At 52.6% G+C, this 14461-nt stretch overlaps 1 protein-coding gene across 3 annotated transcripts in view; it reads right to left on the bottom strand.

The window, feature by feature from the left end:
* Positions 1 to 14461, bottom strand: part of APBA2 (amyloid beta precursor protein binding family A member 2) — a 236067-nt gene that overhangs the window by 171330 nt on the left and 50276 nt on the right. The gene's annotated exons all lie outside the window — the stretch shown is intronic.

Below are 14461 nucleotides of genomic sequence, written 5' to 3'. Positions count from 1 at the left end.
CAGTGGCCAGCTGTGCTTCTGGAAAAGATCGCCTGGCTACAGGGTGGAGAGTGGGTCGGAGGGGGAAGCCTGCAAGCGTTAGGATTGGAGGCTGGTCTGGACATCCCAGAGAAGCAGTGGAGATTGGGGGGAGGAGGAGCCCTGGCTGCCGACGAAGGGAGCAGAGAAAGCAGAGAGAGCGTGCATTGGGGCCAGGAGAGCACCATGAGGGGCCACCCCAGCTCTCCCAAACAGCCGTCTGAGGCCTGCAGAAGGGGGCTGTCTGGGATCCATAAAGAGCCCGTGGGTGTTTGGGTCTAGAATGGGAAGTGAGGGGTGGGTGGCACTCAGGGTGTTGCCACCACCCACAGTGGGGGTGAAGGAGGGGCAGGAACTGAGCGCCCTGCAGAGAAGCAGCCACCGGCTCAGACTCGGGTGGGAGACGGTCTCACAGGAGTGCCCAGTCACAAGCTTACCTCTGTCTGGATGGACGCTCTTGGGATGTTTGCAGCTCTGAGCTCTCACCTCCCAAGGTGGCCCTGAGAACCCCATGCTGAGCCTCAGTTTCCTCACCCATCAAAGGGGACCATCTGTGCCACGAAGGTGTCATGGTGAGGGTTTGCAAGACCAGTGCTCTCTGGAAGTCTGAAGGCACTGTGCACAAACGATGGCTAGCACAGACAGCTGCTGCTCATCACAGAGTTTGTGCGGCCCCCACATTTCCAGCGCCCCCGAGGTCAGGCCAGTTCTGGCCAGTGAGGATGAGCGGAGGGGCCTGTGTCACTCCCAGACCGCGGCAAGTGGGCTGCGGAAGGCTCGTCCACCGCTCCCGCTACCGTGCCACTGGGACCACCTCCGCCTAGGAGATGGAGGGGCTGCTGGGCCCGGAACATGAGGCACGGGGGGCAGGAAACAGGCCTTCAGGGCAAGGCCCCGAGAGCTCACACACCCGGCCAGGCAGAAATCGGCAAGGCCTCAAACATGCCTGAGGCCTTGGTTAGAGGACCCTCCCGTTCTGGACTGAAATTTCCCCAAACTCAAGGAACTGCATGAGGGAAAAGGAAATCTATAAATTCCTGATCCCACATTAGCTCGACTCTGTCATTTCGGGTGAGTCACAGCATTTACAAATTAGACGGCTGAAAACATTGCAGAGATGCTCCGAAAGAAGCCCCCGTTGGCAGTGAGGTCGCTCAGGGGCTGCCGTACGACGGCGCCACCGAAGATGAAAGCTGGGCCGAGGGAGGACCGAGCCTGGGGTTCGCTCTCCTCAGAGGGAAAGCCCGGCGGGAAGAGGGAGGGGCCGCACCCCTGGACCCGCCCTTCCGGTCTGCACACCTGGGTCTGCTCAACAGAAGATCACTCCCGTCTGGGGGTGAGGACCACTCACAGGTCACTGACTGGAGGAGGAGCCACAGGTGTCACGGGGTCTGACTGGGTGCAGGAGGGAGAGAGACAAAGACCACAGGGAAACCCTCGACTGGCTCCAGGATGCCAACCCCTGACTTCAGGGCTGGGGTGGCCAGCAACATCCAAAACACCTTTTATAAAGCACGGAACAAAGACAAGAAACACATATGTGGGTAAGTTCCCAACAAAAGATCTGAGATAGAAAGTACAAGAAATGACAGCAGTCAGCTGGGTGTTATGTAGGAAGGGGCAAAAGGGATTCAGTGACGGGATATTTCACACTGCCAGGAGGAAGCAGGGGCAGAGAGCGGGCAGCCCCCGGGAGGCCCTTTCTCCCCTGGCCTCTGGGCCCTGCCCTCCCAGAGCAGCCACGCTCCACCCAACCCTGCCAACTGCGATCACGGCCATACTGCAAACACATTCAGCGATGTGTGAACTCAGCTACGGGAAAATCGCCGGGAGGGGTTGCTCTCCCGCAGAGGAGGAAGCACCTAAATATGACCCTCTCCACACATCCTTAGACACTCCCAAGCCCCCACAGATGGGGAAGGAGACAGGAAATGCCCTGCATCCCAGGCCACCCCCACGTCCCCTCGCTGTGGCAATGCCTCTGCTACCCCTGCTGGCAGGATACTGTCCCCCCTAGGACAAGGCAGTCCTGGGTCTTATGCAAGAACAGGGGCACATGCTTGTGGAAGTAGAGCCAGGAAGATCTGAATAGTGCTCTGCTGTTTGTCAACTGCTTTCTCTTTCTGCATAAACAGATTTCCATTGCAGTCATTTCGCAGACCAGAAAGAGGGGAAACTGAGGCTCAAAGAGGCGGGGGGGGGTCCCAGGGGGTGCCACAGTCACTGAAAGGATGAGTCAGGGCCCATCTCTGCCTCTGGCCCCACTGTCCTCTCTCTGCTCTCTCAGGGCCCCTATCTCCCCCCACAACTGCTCTCACCCATCTTCACCAGATCCCCCAACTTGCAACCTGTCCAGGCCCCTCTGTTTCCCTTTAGCTCTCTTCAGGGTCCATCTGTCCATCCCCGGATGGCACAGCCCGGTGGGAGAACCCAGGGGCCCCATCCAGGGGCCCTGTGAACATCAACCATTTCCAACCCACTCTCTCCTCTGTGGGGGAGCTGAGCCCTGGAGAGGAACATGGAGAAATCAGGAGCCCAGCTGGTGCCTAATGCCTGGGCATTATGATCTTTCAACGGGAGCTGTCAGTGACTCCTGGGGGATAAGCTGGCCTCCTGCACAGAGCTGGCCGCTCACCATGTCCACACACGCTCTGGGCCTGGGCACTCCACTCCCAGCTCTGCAAGGATGCTTTTCCTGCCAACGGATTTGCGTCCTGGGGTGGGCAGGGGACCCACAACTCCCAGTAAAGCTGGTTTGGAAGGTCACAGGGCAGCAGACAGGAGACTGAGAGCCCAACAGCTTCTACTCAAAACGTCCTCCTCAAAAACTATGTATAAGAGGGCTGGCAGAAAGAGAGCCAGGGAGCAAAGCCGGAGGAGCAAATAAAAGCAAAATGATCAAACATCACATACAGCGGGAGGCTCCCAACACCTCCGACAGACCCACCCCTGCAGCTATTGGAGATGCCAGGATCACTGCAAACCAAATTCTGTATCTATTTTCAACCAGACTGAAACACTTCTCTGGAGGAAAAAATTTCCGGCGGGCCAAAACCCTTCATTCCTCTACAAGGAATCAAATCAGCAGGGAACAAGACAAAATCAGGACCTCGAAACCTCATCTGCGCGCACGCTGTTTCTCGTTCAGTTTTGGGAATCGCCGTCCTGCCTTGTCCCATCACCCGGTTAGCGGAGACGGGCTCCGCAGCAATGACGAATGGTTAAAGAACATGAACTAGCTCAGCCTCACACTAAGCGCAACAGAAATTAACTAGCCTCTTCTTCTCTTGGATAAGCAGGGATCCCTCACCAGGAACAAGCATGTACGGTGAGACCAGCTGAGTCTTGCTGTGCAGGCTGCCCCCTGGGCGGACTCCACACCTATCCTGAGCCAGACAGACTTCAGAGGCTGAGGAGAAGCCCCACCCCCTCGCCCCCCGTCTCCTCCATGTCTACTCCGATCCTCCAGCCGGACCTCCACCCGACTAGGATCTGCACTGCAACCTTGAACTTCGGCCCCCACTGGCTGCTGCCCCCACTGCTGACCCCTCTGGCACTAACCCCCTGGGTGGCCTCTGCCTGTGCCCAGAGGGGCTGATGCTCCAGCCCTCAGCTGTGCTGGCCCTAGAATCCCCCAGGGATGATTTAAAAGCCACTTCCTCGGACCCTGCGCTGCTGGTCCAATTCCCCATTCCCATGCTGACTATGAAGGTTAGACTTTACCCTCCTCAGGCTACAGCAGGCAGGTAGAGGAAGGCGTGGCTCCGAGCACAGCAGGGCCACGAGGCAACGGCAGGGGGTCCTGAGGGTTCACGCCCCTGTGCAGGACTCTTGCTCTGCTAAAGGACACCTGTGATTTAAGGAAGTATCAACCAAATAAAAATTCAAAGAAATACGGTATAGGAGAACTGCGTCTCCCACTTCCAGTTCAGCCTGTGAGGGACAAACGGAAAATCCCTGCTTTTGTCTTTTATAAGAAAAATAATGGCTATTTCAAGTGTGCCAGGACCTGTGGGGGACCCAGGGCACTGCCATCCAGTCAGTGCTTACCATGCCCTGGGAAGACCGAGCAGTCCTGCCATCACTTTATGAGCATACAGCTGGCCAGTTGTACAGAGTGGATTCTGCCCAGACCTTCAGCTCCTATCCCGTTCAGAAGCCTGCCTCCCCTGCCAACTGCTCTTCTTCTACGGACGCCCTGCAGAACCAACCACAGCAGGATCCAGGCAGCAGGGCAGGCAAAAGCTGAGCCCATGAGGCCCGTGACTCCCCTCTGCCATACTCATCTTTGACTACCAGTGCCTGGTGCATGGTGGGCACCAGCCAATACTTGGGAAAGAGGAGGCAGAGAAAGGCAAGACAGAAAGAAGGCAAGCAAACAGGCTGGCTGGCTTTGAAGCAGAGCAATGCCATAGGGCAGAGGCTTCTGGAAGGGGCAAGGACTGGGGGTACTGCCTCCAGAACAACCATCTCCACTCTCTTCCTTGGCAACAAAACTTGGATTTTAAGCCGAACTGCACAGCCTCCCATTTAGCTAATTGGGGCCATGTAACTAGTGTCTGGCCAAAAAGATAAAGAAACACAACAGGGGGGCGCCTGGGTGGCACAGCGGTTAAGCGTCTGCCTTCCGCTCAGGGCGTGATCCTGGCGTTATGGGATCGAGCCCCACATCAGGCTCCTCCACTATGAGCCTGCTTCTTCCTCTCCCACTCCACCTGCTTGTGTTCCCTCTCTCGCTGGCTGTCTCTATCTCTGTCAAATAAATAAATAAAATCTTTAAAAAAAAAAAAAAAAGAAACACAACAGGGACTCCTAGGAAAGATCCTTAAAAGGCAGTTTACTCAGCTTGGAGGAGGGCCCCTTTTGCTCACCCTTCCTCCTTCTACTGCTTGGAACGTAAACCTGATGGCTAGAGCTCCTGCAACCACCTTGGACCATAAGATACTTTACAGTAAAAGCCATATGTGAAGACAGTAGAGCAAAAAGGCATAAGAGTCCATCATGCCCCCTCCCATGAAGCTGCCCACCTATGGGCTTTTTTTAGGTGAGAGAAATGTTAACTTCTTTCTTGTTAAAGATACTATTACGTTGCCTTTTCTGCTTTATGCAGGCAAACTTAGTCCTAACTGTACAGGATAAAGCTGCTATTTCATAGAGCAGGTCTGGCAGGTCAGTGCACTTTGCTTAAACATTGTTTTTCCTTTTTCTAGCCTCACTCTCTGACAGTAAAGCTCTGCTCCGACAGCCCTGGGCAGCCAAGCGGCCAGGTACAGCATGGACAGTCCTTCTAGAACTATGAAGATCTACGGCTCTGGGGGTGCCTCTGAGGATAAAGCACTGAGGTTGACAAGTGATGGCCCTGAGCACCCAGCAGTCCCAGCAATAAAAAGGCCCACAGCCAAGACAGAGCCCGCACAGGCGCCCGAGAAACCACACCCACCTGGGCGCCGGGGAGTTCACCAGTCAGGCTTCACTCTGCCTCCGACGGTTTCCCTGCTTTGTTATCTCGCAAAGACTAGCACTTTAGCTGCCAGCCCTCGTGAACCAGGTCTGCACAGCAGGCAGGCACCTGTTTTGCACAATCAGAGCCAATTACTGATGCCCTGGTCCTCCCCTGTGGAAAGGTGTGCACAGCCGCGAGGGGCACCTGCCACCCCCACATCCATTCCCACATTCAGAATCACAAAGGGCAAGCTCCGTCCGGTCTCCCCCCACCCCTGCTCAAAACCCTGCAATGGTCCCACTGCCCTAGGGCACAGTCCAAGCTCCTTAGCTCTGTTCCCGAGGCTGCAGGGGTCTGGCCAGCTGCCTGGTCCACTCACCTCTGCCCCAGTCTCTTCCATCCAGAACTGTCTTTCCCCGAATTTGTGGACCAATAGTCAACAGCCCTGCACTCTGCGCCTTGTCCCTGCACATGGGCAACTCTCTCTTCCTGGAAGCCATGCCCATCTCTCCTTCTCCTGGACCCATCGTCTCCTGCCAGCCTCAGCGAATAATCATATCATCCTGGAAACTTCCCCAGTGCCCTTTGCTCAAGCCCACCATGGGCCACCCTTCCTTGGGCTCCAGCATCATACCCCAGACTGTGGGCTCCTTGGGGGCAGGAACAGTATCTGTTCTTATGCCCCCTTCCACACAGAGCTGAACTGGCACATGGCACAGAGGACAGGGTGCACTGGAGAACGCGGCTCCAGGGGCTGACCACGCAGCCTGTCCGGCCCCACCACCGGCCCTGACTTCAGACCAGGAAGCTGTGCGCTCGCAGACTTGGCTTCCAACTAACAGTAAGATCCTAAGAGCTGGGGTTGCGTTCCGGGCTTGCACTCGCTTTAGCGATTGTCAACCAGCAGATGGGGGCCTCCGCTGGCACTCCGCACGGCTCTTTCAGGGGGCAGGGTAATTGTTGGAAGGGACTTCATTTTCATTGCCTTTGCAGGAGGGGAGAGACCTCGCTTTAACCTGCCCAGTACGGAGATTCAAAATTCGGAGGCTGGCCACGGAGGCTGTGGTCCCTTCTGCTGGCAAGACAAGACCAACGCCCTTCAGGGGGCCCTCCATTTCTGCCCCCAGAAAGCCTTGGTCATCCTGCCAAAGGCACCTGCAAGAAGCTGAGGCATGTCTTTTACTGTCCTGAGCAATAACGAGCATTTGGAAAAACTCTGGGGTCCCATGATGGCCGCAATGGTGGGTGAAGCGCAAAGAACACACCCTGGCCCGAAGACCCCCAACATGGGGCGTGGGCACGCTTCCATCATGACTGCGTGGTCCCACCGGTCTCACCTCACAGGTCCGCTCTCTGCCACCAAAGGGGCTTCCCGCTCTTACAACGGCCGGAGGCAGGAAGGCAGGGTTTCCCCACGCCCCTCCCTGCAAGAAGTGCAGCCTCCTGCCCAAATGCCATCACTGCTCATCCCCAGGCCCTGTGAGGCTCACGGGGCTCCACACGCTGGACGACACCCCCGTGCCATGGCCCAGCCCAGCCTGGGGCCGCGAAGTTCCTGAGGGGCAGCAGAAACCCGTTCAGCTTATGTTTATGGGATCTCGGGGGAATGGTTTATTCACGTGCAGAGTAAAATCCTCTGTGCCAGGAAGTGCCACAAACAAGCATTGGCCAGAGTCACCGTGAGCCAAGCCCAAAGCTCTCAGAGAAGAGGCCCCCGGGGCATGGAGACGCGGGAGGTACCCACAGGTCCTGCCTGGAGAGCCCGCTGAGGGGCTCGCTTCTCCCTGACCGCCCCTGCCCCACTGCTCTGTAGGATGGAGGAGGGAAGGGGGCATTCAGGAACCACCCCAGGACTGACTCCTGGAAGTCAACAAGGACAAGGACAAAGGCCCACTGGGTGGCCGCAAAGGCCCCTTGGGACACTCCCCCCTTGGTCAGCAGCCCCCAGCACACTGGTCAAGGGAGCAGCTCCCTCTCATGACTGCCCCGTGACCAGCAAGCACCCACATCCCGTGCATGAGCAGGGGAGAGACCCTCTGAGCTCCTCTGGGACGTCCTCTGGGGAGGGCCATCCTCAGATTTCCATCCCCCTACCATGGGTCAGCTATTTCCCATGCGCACGACCCCCGGGGTGCAAGAGCCAGTAACCCCGTGCTGTGCTCTGTGCAGGCTACCACCAGGCCCACGTGGGAGCTCCAGGGTTTGGAGACAGTCGGGGTGAACCTGATGACCCCTCTGCCAGCACCACCTCTGAAGCCTGGCCTCACACACTGCCTCAGAGTTTGAAGGGTCTGCCTCACCCTTTTACCCCTCCTGCTCTCCCCACCTTGGTTGCTCCCCTGCCTTCCCACAGATGCCTCCCCAGAGGCAGAGACACTGACTGGCCAAGAGCCACGGTGACAGTATAGCCTTTGCTTCCTGGAACCTGACAGCACCAAATTGGAGGAGTTCGGCTGGATTCGGCGGATGCTGTGTTTAAAGGGGCTTCAGCAGCAGCCTTGCCCAAAGCCAGAGGATTGGGGTGGGAGTCACCTGTCCCCCTGCTGCAGAAGCTGTCCTGGGCACCCTCTCCATCCGGGCTGAGGCTCACCCACCGGGACCTTTCTTTCCTCGAACATCTGTGCATTCTAATGTAACTTCCCAAAATATTACTCTGCAATTATTTCCAGAGACTTAAATGGGATCCCCAAATACACACAATTAAGACTAAAATTGTAATTTTAAATTAACTGCTATTTGAATAAACATAAAGCTTTCCCATCTCCAAGCCAAATGCAGACAACAACATCCCAATTCACCCTTAGACGCCACCCAACTCCTGGAAACAACCCCTCTGGAACCCTCATAGAGTCAAGCAGCTCCTGAACCAGGTGAAGCCCCCTCCACAAATTCTAGAAACAGTCATTTTTCAGCTTTGTAAAATGACAGCGTGTTTCTAGCCCCCTGCTAAAGGAGCAGCGCCGCCCTGCTCAAAGTGTGGCAATGGCCTGAACCCAAGGCTGTAACACCAGGTCTCGGCAGGCAGGGGACAAGGACACAAGACCACTCCTTGTTGATCCGGCATTACTGGGTGGATGCAGGAGACTCCCTCTGATTCACAGTGCCCTTTAGCTCTCTGTCCTCACTGTAACCTCCCATTTGGGGCCCCCCCTTAAAAGTCCAGGAGTTCCAAAGTGACCGACTTGGGGCTGTCTGTCCTGGGAGGCCACCAGCTGTGGGAGAACAGGCAGAGGCAGGAGCATGGCCACATTCACCATTGACAGAGGCCCCCTCACCACATCCCCAAGCCAGTCTCCCCAATGTTCTGGCCTAAGGAGACCAGGAGAAAGGTGGTTGGGGGGGGGAGCTTTTATTGGAGGGCTATGCCTCATCAAGAGGGGCAGGTGGCTCTGTCTACCTCTGGAGGAGAGCTTCTAGACCCCTGGGATGACGGCCCTGCATCCCCAGTATCTGGGGGGCTGGCTCATAGGTCTTACGAAAATCCACAGGCAGGAGGCCATGGCCAAAGTTGTCCCGGCCAAGGGAGGAAGAGCTGCTGCCCCGGGGAGAATAGCCTGCTGCCCATGAGTGTGGGACACGGCCAGCCCAGGAAGGCCGCCCAAGAAGCCGGGGGTGGGGGGGCACGAATGCAAGGGGCAAGTGGAGCGGTCACAAGCTCCCAGCAGGAGCAGCTCGAAGAAATGACACAAGTGCCCCTCAAGAGGACAGCTCAGAGCTCACCATCTCCTGGGCCCCAAACATGCCCAACAGCCCCTGTTAGGTCAGACTGGCCACATACTCCATCCCTCCGGGCCCAACCCTGACTAGCAGTGACAGAGGCAAGAGCAGAGAGCAGAGGACACACACACACACACACATAGTCCTCCTTCTGCTGCCGGCTTCTGAGACAGGTCAGGCTCCAGCCCCATGGAGGAAGCTCTAGGAGATTCTATGAGTCCTCATTTTATGATTGAAATGAGATTCCTGGAACTGAAAGTGAACAGACGAACATTTTATTGCCTTAGAACAACAGAAAGCTCTAGGACTGCCCTGCATGTTCAATGGGGCAGGTTCGGAGAGACAGTGGTGGTGAAAATAAAACTATGTCTCACTCGTGTCTTACACAACGCAGGGTATAGTGGCATCAGGCTCTGATGTCGCAGGTGGACACCAGGATGACCACACAATGGGTAGGAGACTTGACATACTCTTCTCCAATAAAACTCCCCCAGTGTCCTCCAGCTGCAAAACTCCACAACGGCTGTATGCCTGTGCACTTTGTTTGAAGTGTTTGGCCCAAACCCCATTTAGAACCGCAGAAAATGTTGCCTCCTCCGTCCCTATGTGGGGAGGGATGCCCAGGTCTGCCACGGGCACACACAGTGCCCGCCCAGCGCCACGGCGTGGTGGTTGGCCCTACCGGCTTGGCAACAGTCTGGGGCAACCTCACAAGCTTCTAAGGGCAGAAAACAGTCCGTAAACTTGGCCTTCTTTTGGAAACATCCCCGACAGAGGCAGAGGCCACAATGCATCACTGCCAATCCATTAACACCCTGTATCCCAGGGGACTGAGGCCTCAGAGGGGTGGAGGGACAGAGCCTTTGGGCCTCTGTACTGTTAAAAAGAAAACCACAGGCCCAAAATGGCATCACTTAGGCCAAGCCACCAAACAGGGGCTTAATATCTAACCTAATTGCAGTTTCCACCTCCCCCAGGAATGCGAGTCTGACCCAGTCCATGAGGAATGTTCTGATCAGCATCAGTGAGGTCATCTGTCACTGGGCCCTTTCCATCCCCCAGAAGAAAATAAGGTCATCTGCATGATAAGGCCCCCCTACTCTTTCACTTCCGGGAAGGTGACCAGGCTGGAGATAATCCCTTCTTTTCTTTTGCTAATAACTTCCTTGCCCCGCCCTCCTTCCTTATAAAAACCTTGAATTTTGTACCACTCCTCAGAGCTTCCCTCTACTTGCTGAACGGGACTCTTGCTGCCAGATTCAAGAATCATTTCATGAAGACAATCAGGTTTTCTAATGTACTCAGCTGGATTTTCGTTCTTTAATGGTACCAACTTGGCCACTTCCACCCTTCTCCTAACTTCCTTGTATACAGAAGTCAGTGGCCAGTATTATCCTTTCAGTAAACTAACTTTACTGCGAAAGCCTCAACTGGGGGCAGGAGCAACCTGATCTTTAGTGAGTGGGTGGCAGAGTGACACTTCCTCTACAAGAACTGTGGTCTTCAGGAATACATATTTTCCCCCCTTCCCCGATGGAATTAGGAAAACAATATTTCTTACATCCATCATGAGGAGCAGAACAGATGGCGATGGTTTAAAAATCTGTTCATGAGAACTGATGCTGGCGGCCAGATCATCAGCGAGATGCGGAGCACGGGGGCAATTCTGTTTCTCTTGATGTGCAGAAGGCCCGCGATTGCGATCCCAAAAACAAAGTATTGGGAATGTCGGGGAAAGGGTGGGGTGCAAGATTCACCCATAGCAAGAGGGCAAAACAGCCGGCCATTTAGAAGTGACCAGAGAAAAGCCATGTGCTTCTGTGCTGGCTGGCCCAATCCTGCTGCCCAGGGAGCCCTGCTCCCAGCGCCACCACGAGCACTGTTGGGAAGACAGACCATCAGCACTGGGAGAGGCAAACAACGTCCTAACACTGGGCTTCGTCCTCTGTCCGGTGAGGACATCTGGACACCTCCTCTATGCAGTCTCATGCGTTTGTGCTTCAAATCTACCAAAACCGCAGTGCACAAGAGGAAATGTACAAATTAACAGCCACCCATGACCAGGTGGCTTGGTGTCACGATTAATCACTTCTATTCATTCAGAATGTGCCAGGCACTCCTCTAGGTATGGGGATGAGGGGGAACAGACGAAGTTCTGGGTTTTATGTTCTAACGAGGAAGACAGGCCAAAAATGAGTGAACTATCAAATAAAGTATGTAATTCCAGGTGGTGACAAGAGTCATAAGGAAAATGGAAGCTGGGAAAGGGCTGGGTTTCAGCTCCAACATGTAAAGAGCTTGGAAGTTGTCACCCGCATCCTTACAGTAAGAGAGAGCTGGACAAACTGAACACCAGTGACTTTTCCTGGACCCATCAGTGAAGAGAGTTTGCAGGCTGCCCCCTGAAATCTGAAGGACCTTAAGAAACATCTCTTGGCTCTGACAGAGGGAGGAGGACGTAAACATGGTGAAACACACCCAGAACCTTCTCGATAACAAAGGTCTGCTGTCTAGGGAGAAGACTTAGCCAGAACCTGGTCTCAGAGCCACCATGGAAGGGCGGCCGCTCCTGGCAACCCTCTGGCCTCCCTGACTCACCTGAGGGGGCTGGAAGAGCAAAGTGAGAAGAAACTCTGGGGGAGGTCAGAGCCCAGAAGAGCAGGCCCACCTAAAGATGGAGACTTTTTTTTTTTTAATTTATTTATTTGACAGAGAGAGAGACAGCCAGCAAGAGAGGGAACACAGGCAGAGGGAGTGGGAGAGGAAGATGCAGGATCCCAGCGGAGGAGCCTGATGTGGGGCTCAATCCCAGGATCTGGGATCACGACCTGAGCCGAAGGCAGATGCTTAATGACTGAGCCACCCAGGCGCCCCATGGAGACTTCATCCTAGGATTACAGAATGCTTTCCCTCCCCTACACCTCTCCACCACACGACAAGGCTCCAGTAAGACACCAAGTGGGTGACGGCTCAAAGAGCTGTGGATTTTCTTCCCAGGAGTGTCAAGGGAAGGCCAAAGTCGAGGGAGGGGAGAAAAAACCAAGGAGGATTTTGATGCTTCCAGCACCTACAGCTATAGGAGACATGATATTACAGCCCAACCCCTAATGGGATTTACATAAACCCTCACATGAAAGGCTTATGACCTCACTTCTTGTTTTCCAACAGAATATGTCTGGCTTTCAACAAAATATAAGGCATGTTGAAGACAAAATAAATAATAAATTAGTAAATAAAGATATAAACATAGATGTCTATATCTATATTTTTTAAGCCCACATTTAAAACAGATACAGCAAGCACTGTAACCAGATTCAGATATAACACAGATTTTGGAATTATAACACTGGGAAATTAAAATAACTATGATTAATATGTTAAGGGTTCTAATGGGAAAAAACAGACAACAGGGAAGAACATATTGTAATGTAAACAGAGGGATGGAAAGTCTAAGAAGCAAAAAGAGATGCTAGATTATTATTATTATTATTTTTTTTTTTTTTTTTTGCCAAGGGGGAGAGAGAGAAGAAGAGGGAGAGGGAGAGAGAGCTGGATGCTTAACCAACTGAGCCACCCAGGCCACCCCAATGCTAGAAATTTTTTTTTTAAAAAGAACCCATAGTGGCACCTGGGTGGCTCAGTCAGTTCAGCGTCCAACTCTTGATTTCAGCTCAGGTCATGATCTCAGTGTCCTGAGATGGTGTCTTGCATCAGGCTCCACACTCGGCTGGGAGTCTACTTGGCCCTCTCCCTCTACTCCTCCCTGTACTCTCTCTCTCTCTCTCTCTGGAATAAATAAATAAAATCTTTTTAAAAAGAACCTGTAATAGAAATGAGGAATGCCCTTGAAAATGAATACTCATCAGTAGATTCAAGACGGCTGAGGAGCAAATCAGTGAGCTTAAAGACAGGTCACTAGAAACTTTCCCAACTGAAATGCAAAGAGGAAAAAAGAATGGGGGCTGGGGGTAGCATCAAAGAACTGTGGGACAATATCGAGATATAACATACGTGTAACTAGCATATCAAAAGGAGTCAAAAGAAATAATGGAGAAGGAAAACTATTTGCAGTAATAATGGCCAAAAGTTTTCCAAAATTAATAACAGCAAACTACAGATCCCGGAGGCTCAAAAAACACCAAACAGAATAAATACTGAGGAAAAAAAAGAACAAAAACCAAAACAAAACCAAAAAATACCTACGCAAACTGCGAAAAACCAAAGAGAAAGAGAAAATCATGAAAGAAGCCAGAAGGAAGTGGGGAAACATTTTATCTAGAGAGGAACAAAGAAAAGAGTAACAGCAGACTTCTCATGAAACCACATCAGAGTAGAGAAAAACACCAGACCCAACTATATGCTGTATACAAGAAACCCATTTTAAATATAACCACTCTGCTAGGTTAAAAGTAAAGAAATGGAGAAAGATATACCATGCTAATGCCAATCAAAAGAAAATTAGGAGTACCGATATTAATTTCAGACACAGCAGACTTTAGAACAAGGGAAATCATCATGGATAGAGGGGGGCAATTACATAATGATACATAATTCTATTCAATTCTTCAGGGATATATTACAATTCTAAAATAAAATAAGATAATAACAGAGAGGGAGGCAAACCATAAGAGACTCAAGTTTAGAAAACAAACTGAGGGTTGATGGAGGGAAGGTAGGTGGGGGGATGGGCTAAATGGGTGATGAGTATTAGGGAGGGCATTTATTGTGATGAGCACGGTGTTACACATAAGTGATGAATCACTAAATTCTACTCTTAAAACCAATACTACCCTATATGTTAACTAATCTGAATTTAAATTTTAAAAAGGAGATATTGCAATCCTGAACAGCTATGCACCTAACAACAGAGTATTAAAATATATGAGGCAAAAACTGATAGAATTGAAAAGAGAGACAAATCCACTATTATAATTGGAGACTTCACCATCCTCTGTCAGTAACTGATATAACGAGCAGGCAGAAAATCAACAAGGATAGTTCACTTGAACAGCACTATCAATCAACTGCATCTAATTGACATTTACAGAATATTCTAACAACAGCAAAATACACATTCTTCTCAAGCTTGCATGGAACATTCACCCAAGTGTCTTAGTCCATTGGGCTGCTATAACAGAATACCATAGACTAGGAGGCTTAAAAACAACAGTCTTTTATTTCTCCCAGTTCTAGGAGCTAAAAGTGCAAGATCAGAGAGCCAGCATGGTCAGGGGCAGGTCACCTTCTGGGGCTCAAACTTCTCAGTGTATCCTCATATGGCAG

Source organism: Ursus arctos, unplaced genomic scaffold (genome assembly GCF_023065955.2).
Source record: "Ursus arctos isolate Adak ecotype North America unplaced genomic scaffold, UrsArc2.0 scaffold_28, whole genome shotgun sequence".
Classification (NCBI taxonomy): Eukaryota; Metazoa; Chordata; class Mammalia; order Carnivora; family Ursidae; genus Ursus; species Ursus arctos.
Note: the sequence above shows the minus strand (reverse complement) of the source record. Positions and strands in the feature narration are given on the sequence as shown.